Source organism: Nycticebus coucang, chromosome 3, assembly GCF_027406575.1.
Source record: "Nycticebus coucang isolate mNycCou1 chromosome 3, mNycCou1.pri, whole genome shotgun sequence".
NCBI classification, from domain to species: Eukaryota; Metazoa; Chordata; class Mammalia; order Primates; family Lorisidae; genus Nycticebus; species Nycticebus coucang.
Genome location: NC_069782.1, coordinates 112,108,683 through 112,127,352, shown reverse-complemented (window position 1 = coordinate 112,127,352; position 18,670 = coordinate 112,108,683). Strand labels below are relative to the sequence as shown.

At 35.4% G+C, this 18,670-nt stretch overlaps 1 pseudogene; it reads left to right on the top strand.

The window, feature by feature from the left end:
* Positions 1-1,100: 1,100 nt before the first annotated feature.
* Positions 1,101-5,177, top strand: LOC128581090 (cytoplasmic dynein 2 heavy chain 1-like; annotated as a pseudogene).
* Positions 5,178-18,670: the final 13,493 nt, after the last annotated feature.

Sequence of the window (18,670 nt, the reverse complement as noted above, 5' to 3'; positions counted from 1 at the left end):
ATATTGCAAAGAACAAATTTGTTTGCCAAAAAGTATAATAAAAAAATTCCCCTGTCTGGAGGCAGAGGTTGGACAGTTTTTCTAGAAGCCCCTTCTAACATTGAGATTTTCTAAGCCCAGAGTTCTGTACCAGTTGTGCAATCACACCGTGCATACAGCATCCACCTTGATCCAACTCTGACTCGGCCCCGTGGGACCTGGGAAGAGCATAAAGGGACACCTGTGTGAACATGATGCTCATGCTGCCTGCTGTGTAATAAATGTGAATAATAAAGTTACTTGTCTCTTGCCTGGAAATCACACATCTGCCAACATCTATGAAACTGTGGTTGGACAACGTGTTAGCTTGCAACCAAGGTAAAACCTCAGGTTCTTCACAGTCCTTGATCATTATGATGACAAAAAAGACATATTGATGCAGACAAGGGAAAGTTCAAAACCCTTTGAAGTTTGGTTTGAGAGTTATATGACCCCTTGGGATCTTATAGCGATTGTTCTTTCCCAAATGGTAGGAAAGAATAAGGATTCCCCAACCTGTTAATGAATGTGGGGAGTCTGAGCAGTAAGAGGTAGGATAGAATCAATTTGCCCAGAAATATTATGCATCAGTTGTTGGTAGTTGTTTACTTTCTTCCAGGCATGAGAAGGAAAGGGAGGTCTCCTGACAGTAAGAGAGTGAGTCCTGCAGCCCCAGGCATCACAAGTTCATATCTGTGGTTACTGAGTCAAGGAGTCCCATGAATTGAAACAATGGTGTCAAGCAAGCAGTGAGGAGTTAGAGCTTTGGGTAGAACAAAGAAGTCTGGTAAAGTGAGCCAATGCATAGTTGACAACTTGAAATCAAAAGCAAAGGTGACTTCAAAGCTGACATTGAGTCACTCTCTCTGTCTGGGGCCTTTGATTCCTTTATTTTTCTCTCCTGATGTTAGCTGTCTTAAAGGGAAAAATTATTATTAATGGAACAAAGATCTGTCTCCGAGAGGCATTAAAGGTCATGGGCATCCAACACAATGTTTTTGGGAACAGCAGAGAGAGGAGGGACTCAAAATATTTTCACTCTATGGGATATAGGACCCCCAGTCACCATTCTAGCCAATTCCATGCGGAAAGTGGTGTCAGGAAATTCTCAGAGCCTGGATGAAGGCACTGAGAGCTACGAGTCAGAGTCTACCCAGGTGCGTGCGGCAGAAAGCAAGAAGGCCTGCATGCTCTCTGGGTGGTGGGAGAGACAGAGGCCAGGAAATGGTGCTATGCCTGGGCTGAAAAGCCAAGAATTTTCAAAGTAAAATAAGAAAAGGAAAACAGCAAAAAAGAGGGCTCCTGATGCTCCAGCCACTCACCACCAGCTCATGTGTCCTCTGGCCACCATTCTTTACAGTACCCCTCATGCTCACTGGCTGGCAACTGGGTTTGCGACTTTGAAAGAAAAGCTGTCTGAGAAAGGGGTCAGCCCTGAAAAAGTAGATCCAAAATGAAATTTGTTTGAATCCAAATATTGAGCTACATCTATCACCTATCCTCATCCTACCTTTGAAGTTGTTGCTATAAAAGTAAAAAATAAAACAAGAATAAAACTGTTTTTAAGATTATATGATATTTTGAAATACTGGCTATATAAAAAATTTCCTAATTGATATTAGTCACCAACTTCTCTGATAATTGTCATCATGCTGTCTTCTTTGATGTTCTATTGTTCAGAATTCTTCTACTATAGTAGACATAGAAATGACCTCCCAAAGTTGTTATGTCCTGATCTGGAATCTGTTTGAGATGCTGAATGAAAAAGAAAAAAAAAAGACTGCTAATCAGCTAAATTTGTGGGACCAATGTAATCATAAGGCTTTGAAAAATAGATGAGAGAGAGAGCAGAACAGAGTGATATTATACGAAAAGGACTAAATTCCCTATTTTTGGCTTTGAAGAAAGACGAAGGCGTCACAAGCCAAGGAAGAAAAGGAAAGGAAAACAGATTCACAGTTAGAATCTTCACAAAGGTGCACAGCCACGTCAAGTTCTTTACTTTAGCCTAGGGAAACCCACGTTGGATTTGAGCCTCTACAACTGTAAAATAATAAATATTTATTGTTAAGCTGCTAATTTCTAAAAATTTGTAGAAAATTAATATACACACCCAAAGTCAGTCTTTGAGCCTCATCTTGGCATTGATGATGACACTGGAATGGAGTGCCAGTTTTTATGGCACAGTGATTTAGAGTTTTTTCAGAGGAGAACATGAATTTCTTTGCAACTTTTCATAGTTTGTCACTGGGCTCTGAAGTAGTTGGCTAAATTTTAGTCTCTCAATGTGATGCTTATACACACTTGTATTAATTTTGGTCCCCATCATTGGTCACCCTGAACTGTTTGTTATCTTCTGTAAACATACCTGACTGGGTTGAAGGTAACCAGAGCTCCTGCTGTTCTCTAAAACCTGTTTTATACCTAGGATTCCAGAAAATTTGCCTTTTCTGACTGGAAAAATCAGATGTTTGTTTTGATAGAGAACTACAAAGTGGATATGCCTGTATTATCATACAAAGTCAAATATAAGAATGTGTCATTATATTTAACCATATAAAATAACAAATATAACAGAACAAACTATCTGTTATTATCTAAAATGCATCAATAGTAAAGACTTTTTATATTCTCAATACATTTTATATGTAAGATTGTTTAATAAAATACTAAATAATAATACATTGATTTGTGTTCATTTCTAGGAAATAATTGCATCTGACACAAAATTCCAAGATACTCTTAGGCTTTATGACTCTATTTTCCAAGTATAAAATATATGAGAATCCTTCCCAAACCCTTTGGGAGTTGCAGTGTACTTTGGAAGAGATCTAAAACTTCTTTCACATTTTGAAAGAAAATAGTTCACAAAAAATTAAAATGTGAACATTTAATTTCATACTATCAGTTTATATATTGTTAAATTAATGTTTATGTTTCACTTTTGTTGAATTTAATTAATCTAGATTTTAAGATCGAATTGCAAAGCCAGGAAATGAAATAGTCAAACTGTTATTGACTCAAATGAAAACTCTTATAATGTTGCAATTGATAAAAAGAAATAAAATCTTAGCGGCTCACCTTCTGATAGAGAAATTAATCATCTTTAACAAATACAATTAACTTGAATCATCTGAGTCTGTTTGATTTTTGTTAGGAGATAAAAATTAATTTTTGTCTTGTCTTTGCTTCTTTTCTCCTAAGTTTTCTTTTCTTTTTTGGAGACACTTTCACTTTTCACTTCTGTCACACTCGGTAGAGCTGTGTGGCATCATAGCTCACAGCAACCTCAAACTCTTGGGCTCAAGTGATTCTCTTGCCTCACCTCCCAAGTAGCTGGGACTACAGGCACCTGCCACAACGCCCAGCTATTTTTAGAGACGAGATCTTACTCTGGCTCAGGCTGGTCTGGAACCTGTGAGCTCAGGAAATCTACTCACCTCGGCCTCCCAGAGTGCTAGGATTACAGCTGTGAGCCATCACACATGGCCTCCTAAGTTTTCTAATTGACCAAGCTGTTTAAAACAATACTATGCTAACTTTTAAGAGTACAAATGCTTTTGTGATACTATGCTACAAGATACAAATGGAACACTTAGAACAGACAGAATTTGTGAATTCCCTCTTGAATATGGTAATTCATTAAACCCATAGTGGATCCAGCAAGCACAACTGAAGGCATAGGTTAAAATACAAGTCCCCATCCGGAATTGTTCTAGGTACACAGAGACAGATTAAACATATGTCTTGCTTGGACTCCCAAGCAAGATAACAGAAAAGATAAAATACATAGAGCTCATGCTCTCTTCAGTTTTGCATGGCTTCATGCTGCACATCAAGAAAGAAGAAATTATATTCCACAAGGCTGGACCAAGTTTTACGAGTTTTCTTTATCAGATCTTGGGGCTGGGTACAATATTATTGACAGACTCTTTGATGGTACCAAAGATGTACAGTGGGAATTTCTGCATGGTTTACTTGAAAATGTTATTGATGGAGGACGTATAGGTAACTATTTTGGCCTAAGAGTTCTTCAGTCATACCCAAAACAGTTTTTTTAATTCTTCAGTAATCAATGTATTAAACCAAAGGAGCAAGAAAAACATTTTTCCACATTGCATATCTCTATCACAATCCTGTAGTATTTTGGATTATTGTGCTGTCATTGAAAAGCTTCCAGAAGATGACAAACCTAGTTTCTTTGGTCTGCCTGCCAATATTGCTTGCTCATCTCACTGTCTGATCAGTTCTCAGGTTATTTCACAGTTGAGGATCTTGGATAGATCAGTAACAGCTGGTTGCAAAGTTGATAGAGAAATCTGGTGTAATGAACTTTCTCCTGTCCTCAATCTCTGGAAGAAACTAAACCAGAATTCAAACCTGATTTATCAGAAATTGTCTCCTTCTAATGATTGACAAGGATCTCCAATATTATTATTCATCATTCCTGAACAATTTAATGCCATTTGTTTAGTACAGAGTGTTCATCAGTCTCTTGCTGCTCTCAGCTATCAGAGGAACTACCTTACTGAGTTCAGATGTACAAAAATTGGCAAGTGCTTTGTTAAACCAAAAGTGTCCTCTCACATGGCAGAGCAAGTGGGAAGGCCCAGAAGATCCCTTACAATACCGGAGAGGTCTTGTAGCTCGTGCCCTTGCAATACAGAACTGGGTAGAAAAGGCTGAAAAACAGGCTCTTCTCTCTGATACACTTGACCTCTCTGATCCTTGACCTGGATTAAGAAATCCAGACACATTTCTTAAGGCTCTTTGCCAAAAAACTGCAAGGGCAATGGGTTGTTCTGTGGATAGCCTTAAATTTGTAGCCTCATGGAAAGGTTGACTTCAAGAAGCAAAGCTGCAAGTTAAGATCAGTGGTTTATTATTGGAAGGAGGTAGTTTTGACAGAAACCGACTTTCTGAAAACCAGCATGATTTGCTTCGTATGTCATCAGTTCTTCCTTGTTTTATGGGCTGGATTCCACAGGGTGCACATGGCCCGTAATCTCCTGATGAATGCCTCTCCTTGCTTGTTTACACAAGGGATGCCTCTCCTTGCTGAAAGGGATCCTGTGGTAACCAATGTCAACGTTCCATGTGGGGGCAACCAAGACCAATGGATTCAGTGTGGAGCAGTTCTATTTCTAAAAAATCAGTAGGATCTCATGACAACAAAGGCTGTCTTAGCAGAACAAAACTTTTGTTGCATAAGCTTTAAATAAAATGTAATGTGTGGTCAATCTATGTTTGAAATGTTTAAAATATTACCATATAGTTACCCTGTTACTGATTTGACTGGTTTTTGAATATAGAATAACTATGTATCTTTTATATAACTTAATGGAGTTAATGTTCAAATGGAGTATACCTTTGATAATACTAAATGTTTCTGTGGGGAAGTTTACTTTTCAGTGGCTGAAAATCATTTTTAGGTAAGGAGTTTAAATGGTGTATTAATAATAAATATTTTGACTATCAAAAAAAGCTTGGATGAAAAAGCAAATGTATTTCTAAGAGATACACATTCACAGACTTAATAAACAGCCTTTTAAATATCAAGTAAAGTTTGTATTTAATGTAGGAAACATGTGCACATTCCATTTGATAAAGCTCAAGAGAGTTAAAGAATTACATGATGGTAAATAATTCTGTATCTTCAACTCAGCAAATTTATGTGTGCATTCATATCAGTGTTGAAGAAAATCAAGGTAATTAAAACACAGAGAACTAAAAATAGTTGCATGTTATTTATAATCTTGACAACTTGTAAGCATTTGTTTTCCATCACACTACAATTTTCCTAAACTCAAGTGACTCTATTTTTAAAAGATATTTAATTCAAATATTGAAAGAACATTATCGATACTTATGATTTAACTTAATATTATTTCTTGATTGTGGTATGCCCTAGTCATTCCTTTTTATGTGTGTAGCCTTAATCCTTAAAAATCCTTCAGATGAATTCTGTTTTGAAAGCTGTTAACATATGGCATTCCTAATTTAATTTTAGAGAATTAGTGTATGGATATTTAATTTAGATTACAATCCCAGTGTAAGCAGATTGGCAATTTAACCACTTAATAGCACAAAGGGAGTGTATGGAAAAGAAATGTTCTTAACTTCTTGCCAAAGAACTAGATTTTATACTTTAGGGAAAACAGTACTCAAATCTCTATGCTAATTCAACACAGGCACTTAGGTAATAAAAAGAGTAGAACTATGAGAGCTTTACTTCATTCCGTCTTGAGCAGTGTTTGAACTAATTAAGTGAAGAGATGGCCACTATTCAAAAATGGGGTTTATTTCTAATTCTTATACAAATCAGTTCTCATAAAGATGTTTAAAAAAAAAAAATCACACCACCTATATAAGTGACAAAGTTATTTTGGCTTGTTAAGATTAAATATAGCTTCGATTCTGGCAAGATTTCTTAAAAGATAAAATCAGAATCAGTCTTACGGGAAATAATTCCTAATTTTCTCTGTTCTATTTGAAGAACAGTCACAAATCATATTAAAGTCATCACCCCCACTGGTGAATTCTCAGATGGCCTAGGCTTTTTTTTTTTTTTTTTGAGACAGTGTTTCATTTTTGAAACAGTGAAAAATCAATGACATAATTTCATTCAGAATAAGATTGTGAGCACTTTGAACTTGGGAAGAAGCAAGTGAATCCACAGCACATTGATATTTTCCATTTGGTAACAGTTGGCATGGTGCTTAAAAAGTTTTAAAAACCGAGAGAGAGAGAGACATGGCTGGCTGGCAGATTAGAGGCTTATGTATACATAGTGTGAAAATAACTCCATAAATATTCATTCTTTAACCTTAGTGTGTTAATAGTTAAACCATAGAAACATAACTAGAAATAATGAATATCCACTTAACATACTGATCAAGGTTATGTATCACGAAGAAAAGATGATTATTGACCGAAACAAAATTGTGTTCAGTTGCCACTTTGTCACGTGTTAGCTCTGTTACCTTAGGAAAACCCATTTCTCCTTTCTTCACACCAATTTTGCCATCTGAAAAGTGAGGACATTAACAATTACTTTATCAGATTATTGTTATTTTATGAAGTAAAGATAAGGAGTGTCAAACATGTCAGACATACTGAGATTGCCCTTATGGTAGGAGAACCCAGGGATTAGAAGTAAAAACACCCTAATTCCAATTTGGGGGCTAAGCTACAAATTAGCTGTCTGACCTGTACATGTGATAGAAATTCTCTAAATGTTATTATTTCTACTTGAGAACTGCAAGTAATTATATCTGCTTTATCTTCTAAATGGCTGTTTTTAGATCAAGTGAAATAAATAATGATAAATTTATAAATTGGAAAAAAACAAAATACTATCTGTGTAATAATATTGATCATGACAGAAAAATGGTCTACAGAGAACATTTTAGAAAAAAGTCCATGTATGAAAACCAAAAAATAAAAAAAATCTTAATAAAATTGTATATTTATATTTTTCCCTCATTTAAAAAATGTTTATATTACTTTTTATTAATATTTTAAAGTTGACTATCTCACTTGAGTAATAACTCAAAAGAGCGACTAGAAGTAAAGATGCTTTGACAATATTTGCCTTGAAATCCGATTCTCTGTGTTAAAATTCATACTATATCTAAAGAGAGCAATTGTAGTACCAATAGGATTTCCCACTGTAAATAAAATAATTTTTTAAAATAGTACTTTATTGCCCAATAATTTATCACATTATTGGGATGTCTTACACATTTACACTGTAATATTAAAAGCAACGTTATACATTCTGTTTTTCGTATTAGCTGCGATACACACAACCAGTCATGCATTGCTTAACACATCCTGAGAAATGCATCCTTAGGCAACTTTATCATTGGGCTAACATCACTGAGTTACCTACACAAAACTTAAGGGTATAGCCTACCACACACCTAGCCTACAGAGCAGAGCCTATTTCTCCTGGGCTACAAACCTGGATAGCATGTCACTATATTGAATCCTATATTTGTGTATCTAAATATATTTAAACATTGTAAAGGTAAGGTAAATATACTGTATGGCTCATAAAAATAGAGCAAATACAGTATTATAACCTCGTGAAACCTTCATTTTGTATGTGGTTCATTGTTGACTGAAATGTTGCTATGCCCTGTACCCTATACATGAGTATATAGCCCTTTATTGCAAAGTATCATAATTCCTAGATACTTTTCAACAATTAAATGCTTCTTTACATGACTTCTTAATCAAGAATGTAAAGGTGAAAATAGTTATTATTTCACAGCATTACCAGGGAACTTCAGAAAGTGTAATGAGACTGATGGGGTTCTTGAACATAATACAGTTAATTGACATTGAGCCAAAAGCTAAAAGTGCTATTTAAAATATATATATATATATTTGAGGCTGTAATACACTTTTACTTATTTCAAGATTATTGAAAACACAGAGAAGTGATATTTTTTCTTCAAGGGTGAGGGAAGGAGTAAGTTCTCTATGTGTTTCAATAAAAAAATAAATATTGAAAAAAGTTAAACAAGTTTTGCTAAATTTGTTTACAAGACAATCAATATGGAATTCATACTCAATTGCTTATGTTACTCTTTGTTGATGTGTTATGTGTATTACAATAAGTGGAATCATTCATTCATCCAAACACCAACATATATTGAAGAGCAGTTCTGCATTAGTCACTTTCTAGTCCATGGGGTTACATGAGTAAAGAAAATGTAACTTATAAGTCTCTCAAAGATTACAGTCTACAAGTGAGAGGGAAGAATGGACACATGTACTTAAGGTAGGTGTTGAGATACGCTGTGTACTAAAAGAACAATAAGGGGAATGGAGAAAACTAGCAGTGGGAATACAGGCTGTCATAGTCCAAAATCGAGCAGGTTTTAACGTTGAAGTATGAGAGAATTATAACCACACACTAACCAGAGCCACTTTCTGGAGAAGAATGAATACAAACTGTGTGTTATATAACCTCATTAGAAATTATAAATTTGCCAATAACTGGTTGTATAATTTTGAGATATCCTCAAAAATTATATAATAGTAAAACAGTAAAAATTATCAAAAATGTATTGTTGCCAGGTATTGTATATAGCATCTTGTACATAGTTCCATTTTTTGTGATAAGACATTTTTAAGTATATTTTATATTTCCTATTTTAGAAATTGTGGTGGATTAAATATAGCTATATTTAAATGCAGCTCCTCCCATCAGGAAGGAGAACCTATTTTCCCACACCTTGAATCCCGTCCAGCCTTGCGAGTTGATTCTCATTAAGATGCGGCAGAAGTAACAGTGGATGAGTTGCAGAGCGTGGACCACAACAGGACTGAGTTTCTGCCTGTGCATTTTGTGGAACATTGTCCTAACACTGTCATGCTGTAAGGAAGCTTGAGATGAAAATACCTGCGGATAGACTCCAGACAACCAAGCTGTCCTGCCTGAGCTCAGAGTCAGGAATTTGGTACCTGAGCAAACTCAGGTGAACCTGGCAGAGCAAGTTCCCAGCCTTGTTGCAGAATCCTGATATATAATACATCCACGTGGTTTTCCTGAAACTCAATTTATCATTTAAAAAAAGATGTTAAAAAAACATAATCCCTGTTTACCTAGATCAAAATTTCTTTTTTTAATTTAATCTTCTAGAATCTTTCTTCTTTTTAGTGTTCATGTCGAGAGCTACTACAATCCAGTAGTTGATTTTTTATGTGTATACTAAAATAGCGGTCAAGCTTGCTTGCTTTCTTATTTATTCCAAAATATTAAGAGGGGTACAAATGATTTTTTTACACGGATAGCTTGTATAATGTTTACGTAAAGGGCTTGTAGTGTGTTTGTCATCAGATTAGTGCTTATTGTACGTTTTTAACACTCAATTCTCTTTATGATTTTCTGATTAAGATACTGGCTTATCTTTTTAATTTTTTATTTCAAATTGATATGAGGGTTACATTTAGACATTTAGACATTTAGGTTACACTGTTTTCATTTCTATATCAGGATTCTACAACATAGCTGGGAACTTCCTCTGCCAGGTTCAAGTTGTTGATGAGCTCTTCACCCAGGGGGTGCCCTGTATACAATTTTATTGTGCACATTAGGTGAGAACTTGCCAATTGTCACTTCTCTTTCCATCTTCCTCCCTCCTTGGTTTCCAAAGTCCTTTATGGCTCTTTGGGCCCATGTATATTCCTCATTTAACTTACGATTATTAGTGAGAACATGTAGTATTCGTTTTCCCATTCCTGAGATGCTTCACTTAGGATAATGCTCTTCAGTTCCTGCCAACTTGATGCAAAAGACATTATTTCATTCATTTTTATAATTTAGTAGTACTCCATTGGTGTGTGTGTGGGGGGGGGCGTGCTTTATTCACTCATGAATTGATGGGCACTTAGTCAACATAAAAATAGAGTCTCTGATGCTGGTAACCACTGCAATTCGTTTTCATATCAGATCCAGAAATCCTAAAAGATAATCATTTGAAGCTTAAATTCAGAAATAAAAATAGAAAAGTTGAAAACTTTGATCAAACCATCTACAAAGTCTTAAACTCCTCACTATTTGAAGAGTTCTTATACATTAATTAGAAAATAGGATAGCAATCTGAGCAGGCAGTTTATAAATAAAAAAGAACTATCTTTGAATCTATGAAAACATGTTCATTCTACTATTGTATTAAAGAATACAAAGGTAAAATACCCCAGGGTGAAGGGATTTGTGGAGAAAAAGTCTCTTTTCAATCCTTGTTGACATGAGTCTCCATAGCTGATTGAAAGGCAGTTCTAAGATTATCTATTCAACATCTACCTCTAGGACTTTATGCTACATAAACACTTGGATACGCTGGCAAATATTTCTCTACAAAGGTGGCCATTAACTAATTGTCATTAATGAAATATTTTAGTCTAAAAATTGATTGTCTATTAATATTTATAAAATAAACATTGGTTTATACAAACCTTAAAATTCTATGCAACTTGTAATAACACATAACATATCATAAAATATGGAGACTCTCTAGGATTTATTTTAGGTGGACAAAAAAATGTTCAAGTCAGGATATTTTTATTCATTTGTGTACAAGGGAAACACACAGGTGGCTATGAATGCATGCGCATGGGATATTTTTTGAAAGGAATCATAAACTATTAAAATAATATATCTGGGAAATACGTTCCAAAAATTAGAATGAGAAGCTGATTCATTTTAATATGAATTTTTTTATTTGATTTTTATTACCTTTTGTCATTTTCATACTAAAATAGGTGAAGAAAATGCAAATAAATAAATAAATAAATAACAACTCTAAATGATTTCCAGATGACTTTAAACAAACTACCAAATGTGATGTTAGAGTGTAGTGATTCAGTGGCTGAATGTTATATGCATTATGACAGTGATTTCAAATCCCATCCCAGAGAGCCCTAGAATCCCTGAGTTACCTCCTCCTACTGTGGAGTCAGATTATGTTCGATATCACCTACCCTCATCAGTGTCAGTCAAACTATGACAATTTAAACTGTTGTATAAATTGAGACTACACACAAAAAAATTTGTTTGAATGGAAAAGAAAAATCACTCTTAGAAAAATTTGAAAATTTCTGACATAGGGGAACCCATTAGTAACATATTCCCCTAGCTGTCAGCTGGGATACATAACAGCAGTTGGATAGTCCCATTTTAACCTCCATATTCTCATAACAGATGAAGAGCTCTTTATTGTGTGTGACAGCTGCATATATTTGTAAGTAAATTCTCCTACGCCTACACCACTCTTGTTTAAATATATTTTGACTGTGAGTCTTTGTCTAGGAAAAGCAGTGACACTTTATAAGATGACTTTCCAAACAATAAAAGTACAAAAACAAATGTTTCCGATGTTATTCAGTAAAGTCTCCTGGGTTTGATAAAAGTTAGGAACCATTTCATATTAGCTGGACACATTGATCAAGGAACCAATTGTTGGAAACTACAACTTTATAGGACACATTTTGATATTTTCTTTAATAGGAAGAGCTTTCAGCTTTCATATTTTGGCTTAGTTTCTAATGTCAGTGCTTGGATCATTAAATTCTTCTTCTAATTGCTACTAAATATGTCTTCTACCTCAATTCACCCCTGGCTATTATTTAAAAAGCATTTGGCTCCAATATTTTGTCACAGAATGAGCAATCTGTTTATATGTTTCAGACACATTACTGTGTCTGCTTCCCCTTCAAAGAGGAAAAAAATGCACTGTGCCATAGATAGTGATTTCTGACACTTGTTTCTTCCTATATTCTGCTACTCAGGCAGGAAAAATTTCCCCCTGAAGATTCCAATTCTCAAATATCAGTCTCTTCTGACAAGCCTAATTCCTATAAATTGGGACTTCTTCCCCTGATGTCTAAACTTTATTGAGTCAGGATTGCCTATTGAATTCTCCCCTGGATTCCACCCAGACCTATAATAACTCCTAAGGGCTGTCCCTTTTCTGATGGCTAACCTTTTCTGGAACTCATTTTTGTCAACCAACATTGCTCTCCCTTTGACCCCTTTATCGTGCCATGCTCCACTGACATCCCAGATCAGACTTTAACCTCCATCTATCTGGGTGGAGGTGTTTAAAACAGAATTATTCAGGGGTTTTAGATTTTGTTGACTTAACAGTGAGAAAAAAAATGGTTTAAATAATGAATGTTATTCTGTGTGTACAATTACACATATTCATTTTTAGGAACTGACTAGATGCTAATGAAGATCTGTACATTGAGTATCAGAAATTTATACCTCCAGAAACTATAGTTTTATTAAAAATTAAAGAAATGAGGAGGGATCTCAACATGTGCCATGGTACACTTAATTTTTACACTGCTGTCAATCTGTACCTAGACTAAATTTAACAGATATATGGATAGAGAAATAACATGTAATTCGTGGAACCATATTAAACGTTAATTTCCCCCCCATTTTTGGGGACAGATCCACTGAAAATTTGAAAGCCACAGTGAATTTTTGGGGGAAAAATAATCAGATATTATCAGAGATGAATTCCATCTCTGATGAGAATTCTGAGTAACCACTTAATTGAATTAAGAAATCATGACTAAAATGATGGTTGCATTTTTTTATAATTGTGTTAATACAATTGCACATGAACACTCCAACAAGATAATGAAGAGTAGTATGACAGAGAAATGAACTCCCAGTGATGAATCAGTCTTTTTCAGAGTCAAAAGCTGACATGTCAGTTTCCCTGAGGACAGTTTAGAGAAAGTGGATATGGTGAGGAAAGTCTAAGACATGTCAGCATGTTGTCTGAGAAGAGGAAAGAAGAAGTGAAGACCTGTCAATGGAGACGGGGATATAGAGGTGACATAGGAAATATCCTGGCAAACCAACTCCATCAGACAAGCCAGCAAGCACTACAGCTATTCTTTATTTTAAAAGATAACTCATCCCCAGACTCAAATATTGTTGCTAAATTCTAAATAATATCTCTGTTGTAGTCAATTTTATCATCTAATCTTTTCTATTGCTAATTTTCAACTGTCTTGCTCCTTTGAGATATAAAAAAGATGATTAATAAAATAAGACCCAAATGGAATAGTAAGGAAGGAAATCATGAGTGAAGTTAAAAATAGATGTATATGGGGACCTCACAGAAACTCTACAGAATCCTTAGATATATAGACCAGATTTTCTCAATGTCTTTGCATTTCTAGTGTGACAATTGTGGCATCCTAGAAAGCTATCTTATCTTTCTTTTCTTTGTTCGAGGAACATCAGGTTACCTACCAAAACCTCTTCAACAATGAACTCTAGTTTTTAGCTTCTCTCATTTGTATTAAAAGCCATCATTTGAAACACTAAAGGCCTACCTTTAAAGTTCTGGGAGAATCATTTCATAGCAAAAAATAATATCATATGTTTACAAATTTTTTAAAATAAACATACAAAATACCTTTGATAATATCCTACGAAATGTTGAGCAAATTATATATCTTGCTTCAGAGATCAAATTTATAATATTAAATCATTTTAAGATTTTTATTTTAAGCTAGGCATGGTGGCTCACACCTATAATCCCAGCACTCTGGGAGGTCAAGGCAGGTGGATTGCCTGAGCTCACAGGTTTAAGACCAGCCTGAGCCAGAGCAAGACCTCATCTCTAAAAATAGCCAGGAATTGTGGCAGGTGCCTGTAGTCCCAGCTACTCGTGAGGCCGAGGCAAAAGAACCACTTGAGCCCAAGATTTAGAGGTTGCTGTGAGCTATGATATCACAGCACTCTACCAAGACAAAGTGAGATACTCTGTCTCAAATACAAACAAATAAATAATAAAAAACATTTTATTTTAGAATATTCTTAGGTTTACAGAAAAATTGGGGGCAGATTGCAAAGAGTTTTCATCTACTGATTCATGTACATCAATCATTATTACAGGCATACTTCAGAGATGTAGGTTTAGCTCCAGAATACTGAAACAAAGTTAATATCACAAGAAAGCAAGTAACATGAATTTTTGTGCTCTCCCTGGGGCAGAGAAAAGTTATATTTACATTATACTGTAGTCTAGTAGGTCTGCAATAGCATCATGTCTAAAAAAATAATGTACGGACCTTAATTTAGAAATATTTTATTGCTAAAAACTGCTAACAGTCAGTTGCAGTTTTGCAACAGTCACTTGCCTTCAGCAAGTCTTACTCTTTTTTTTTTGCTGATGGAAGGTTTGATCTTGATGCTGATGGCTACTAACTGATCAGGGTGCTGGTTGCTGAAAGTTGGGGTGGCTCTGGCAATTTTTTAAAACAACAATGAAGTTTGCCACATTAATCAACCCTTCTTTTCATGAAAGATTTTTCCATAGCGTGTGCTAATATTCTACAACCTTTTACTTACAGAAGAACTTTTCCCAAATCCTCATGCTACTTTATTTATTAAGTTAATGTAATGTTTGAAATCCTTTGATGTCATTTCCATAATGTTCACAGCATCTTTAGCAGGAGTAGATTCCATCTCAAGAAACCACCTTCTTTGCTCAACCAAGAAGAAATTCTTCATCCATTCAAGTTGCATTATGAGACTGGAGCAGTTCAGTCACATCTTCAGGCTTTGCTTTCAATTCTAGTTCCCTTGCTATCTTTACCACCTCTGCAATTACTCCCTCCACAGAAGTGCTGAACCCCGCAAAGTCATACAAATTTCTGTTTATTTTGAGTTCTTCCCTTGAGTCATTCATGTTCCTAATGGTATCTAGCTGGTCAATGCCTTACATGTGGTTTTAAATTTACTTTTCTCAAATCCATCTGAGGAATCATTTGTATAGCAGCTACAGACTTACAAAATGCATTTCTTAAATAATGAGCCTTCAAAGTAAAAATTACTCCTTGGTCCATGGACTTCAGACTGAAGGCTGCTTGAGCAGGCAGGAAAAAGAACCTTAATCTCCTTGTAAAAAAGGTGTTGAATGACCAGGTGCATTGTCAATAAGAAGTAATATTTGAAAGGAATTTTTTTTTTTTTTCTCATTAGTGGGCTTAAAATAGTCAGCAAACCACATTGTAAATAGTTGTGCTGACATCCAGGCTTTGTTGTTCCATTTACAGAGCCCAAGCAGAGTGGATTTAGCATAATTCTTAAGGGACTTAGGATTTTTTTTTTTTTTTTTCTGGCTGGGGCTGGGTTTGTACCCACTACCTCCGACATATGGGGCCAGTGCCCTACTCCTAGGATTTTCAAAGGGAGCCTTGTCTTTAACTCAAAATCACCAGCTGCCTTAAGGCCCTACCCAGAGAGTTAGCCTGTCCTTTGAAGCCTGAAGCTGTTTTTACATTTCTCTGGTTACGAACATCCTGCATAGCCTTGTCTTTTAAGAGAAGGCTGTCTACATTCCAAATCTGTTGCTTAGTGTAGCAACCATCATCAATTACCTTAGCTAGATCTGGTAGATAACTTTGTATAACTTCTGTATTAGCCCCCTTTGCATTTTATGTTGTCCTTTTGCAGTATGAAGACAACTTCTTCCCTTAAATCTCATGAGCCATCCACTCCTAGCTGCAAACTTTTCTTCTGTAACTTCCTCAACTCTCTCAGCCTTCATGGAATTGAAGAGAATTAGAGCCTTACTCTGGATTAGGCTTTGGTTTAAGGGAATGTTATAGATGGTTTAATCTTCTACTTGGACCACTGGAGATTTTTTTCCAAATCAGCACCTAGAAAATCTTCATTTTCTTATCATTTGTGTATTCATTGGTGTAGCATTTTTAATATTCTTTAATAACTGTTCTTTTGCATTTGCAACTTGGTTAAATATTTGGTGCAGAAGGCCTAGCTGTAAGCTTGCTACATGTCTTTCTCCTTTAAACTTGACCATTTTTAGCTTCTGATTCACAGCAAGAGATATATAACATTTTCTCTCACTGGAAAACTTAGGACATTGTAGAGCAGTGGTTCTCAACCTATGGGTTGTGATAATGAAAATACATCCTCATATCAGATACTTACATTACAATTCATAATAGTAGCAAAATTATAGTTAGGAAGTAGTGGCAAAAATAATTTTATGGTTGGGGGTCACCACAACATGAGGAACTGTACTAAAGGGTCCTAGCATTAGGAAGGTTGAGAACCACTGTTAGACACTTTTTTAATTTTAAATTAATATGAGGGTACAAATGATTAGGTAACATTACTTGTTTGTTTGTTTTTTTATAGACAGAGTCTCACTTTGTTGCCCTCCGTAGAATGCTATCACGTCACAGCTCACAGCAACCTCCAGCTCTTGGGCTTAGGCAATTCTCTTGCCTCAGCCTCCCAAGTAGCTGGGACTACAGGTGCCTGCCACAATGCCAGGCTATTTTTTTAATGCAGTTTGGCCCTGGGTTTGAACCCATCGCCCTTGGTATATGGACCGGGGCCCTACTCACTGAGCCATAGGTGCTGCCCATGTTGTTTGTTTTTTCAATTGGTCTAGTTTCAGTATTATTGTGTCTCAGAGAATAAGGGAGCCTGAAGAAAGAGACAGTGATATAGGGGAATAGCCAAATACAAAATTTATCATTCTCTGTCTTACATGCACAGGGTTTGAGATGCCCCAAAACAATGACAATAGTATTATCAAAGATTACTAATCACAGCTCACCGAAATGAATATAATAATGGAAAAGTTTGAAATATTAAGAGAATTACCAAAGTGTGACACAGAGACACTAAGTGAGCACATGTTGCAAAAATGGTGATGACAGATTTGCTTGACACAGGGTTGCCACAAACCTGCAATTCGTAAAAAACACAATATCTGCAAAACATAATAACATGAGGTGAGATAAAACAAGGTATGCTTCTATTAATATTTCACATTATTGTGGTATATTTGTCACCATTAATGAACCAACACTGATCCTTCACTATTTTTACGTATGTTCTACTTTATTCAAATTTTCTTAATTTATATAATATGCTTTTTGGCTTTTCTTGTTCCAACTTTTCATATCCAAGATACCACATTATATTTAGCCTTCATATATCTCCTTAGGCTTCTCTTCAACCCTTTACATTTTGGAGGAAATAAATTTTGATTTATGTCAGCCAAAATAAAGTAATTATATTGCTATTTAATTTAGGTAGGAGTTAATATTCATGGCAAATGATAATGCATTTTACTATAAGTAAACTGAATTTCTGGTTTCAAATTGTATTAGAGAGTTGGCAAATAAATAAAATTTATTTAAAAGTAATTTAGATATTTTCATAGTAAAATGCATAGAAGATATTTGCAAATTAATATATGTGAACAAAAATTGGAAAAAATATTTAGTCTTCTTTAAGTCAGATATATTCTAGTGCTCTTTACATATTAGTTCATTTAATCCTCTCAGCAATAAAAATTATTTTTCTTATAGTTGGGTGTTGTGGTGGGTGCCTGTAGTCCCAGCCACTAGGGGGGCTAAAACAAAAGAACCACTTAAGGCCAAGAGTTTGAGGTTGCTGTGAGTTGTGACACCACTGCACTCTACCAAGGGCAACATAGTGAGACTCTGTCTCAAAAAATGTTTGTTTGTTTGTTTTTTTTCTTATTTTTACCTGGAGAATTTATAGAATGTAGCAAACTACAAATCTAAGAGTTAAAGTTTGTGTGTGTGAATGTGCACATTCTGGTTATTACTGAATTTTACTCTTTTTAAAGTAACTTTAGGGGCTTTATTTAGTTCACAGATCATCTGTTTCAGTGGCTCTCAGCACAGCCTGCATAGTATAATAAGCTGGGTATTTAAATATAAAACCAATACAGGGCTGGTGGTTGTTAAATTTAAGCATAAATCACAATCATGGGGGAAGGTTTTTAATAATATTGATTGCAAGGCCTCCTTTCAACATTTCTAATTTAGTAGGATCTGGACTGGATTCCAAAACTTTGAACTTTAAACACATGCCCTGGCAATGACATTTCTCTGGCCACTACACTCTAGGAACTACTGATTTAGAGTACTGAATCAGAATACCTAGGGCTTGGCTGGATGTGATGGCTCACGTCTGTAATCCTAGCACTCTGGGAGGCCGAAGAGGGTGGATTGCCCTGAGCTCAGAGGTTCAACACTAGCCTGAGCCAGAGTGAGGACCCCCGTCTCTACAAAGAAAAAGCCAGGCATTGTGGAAGGC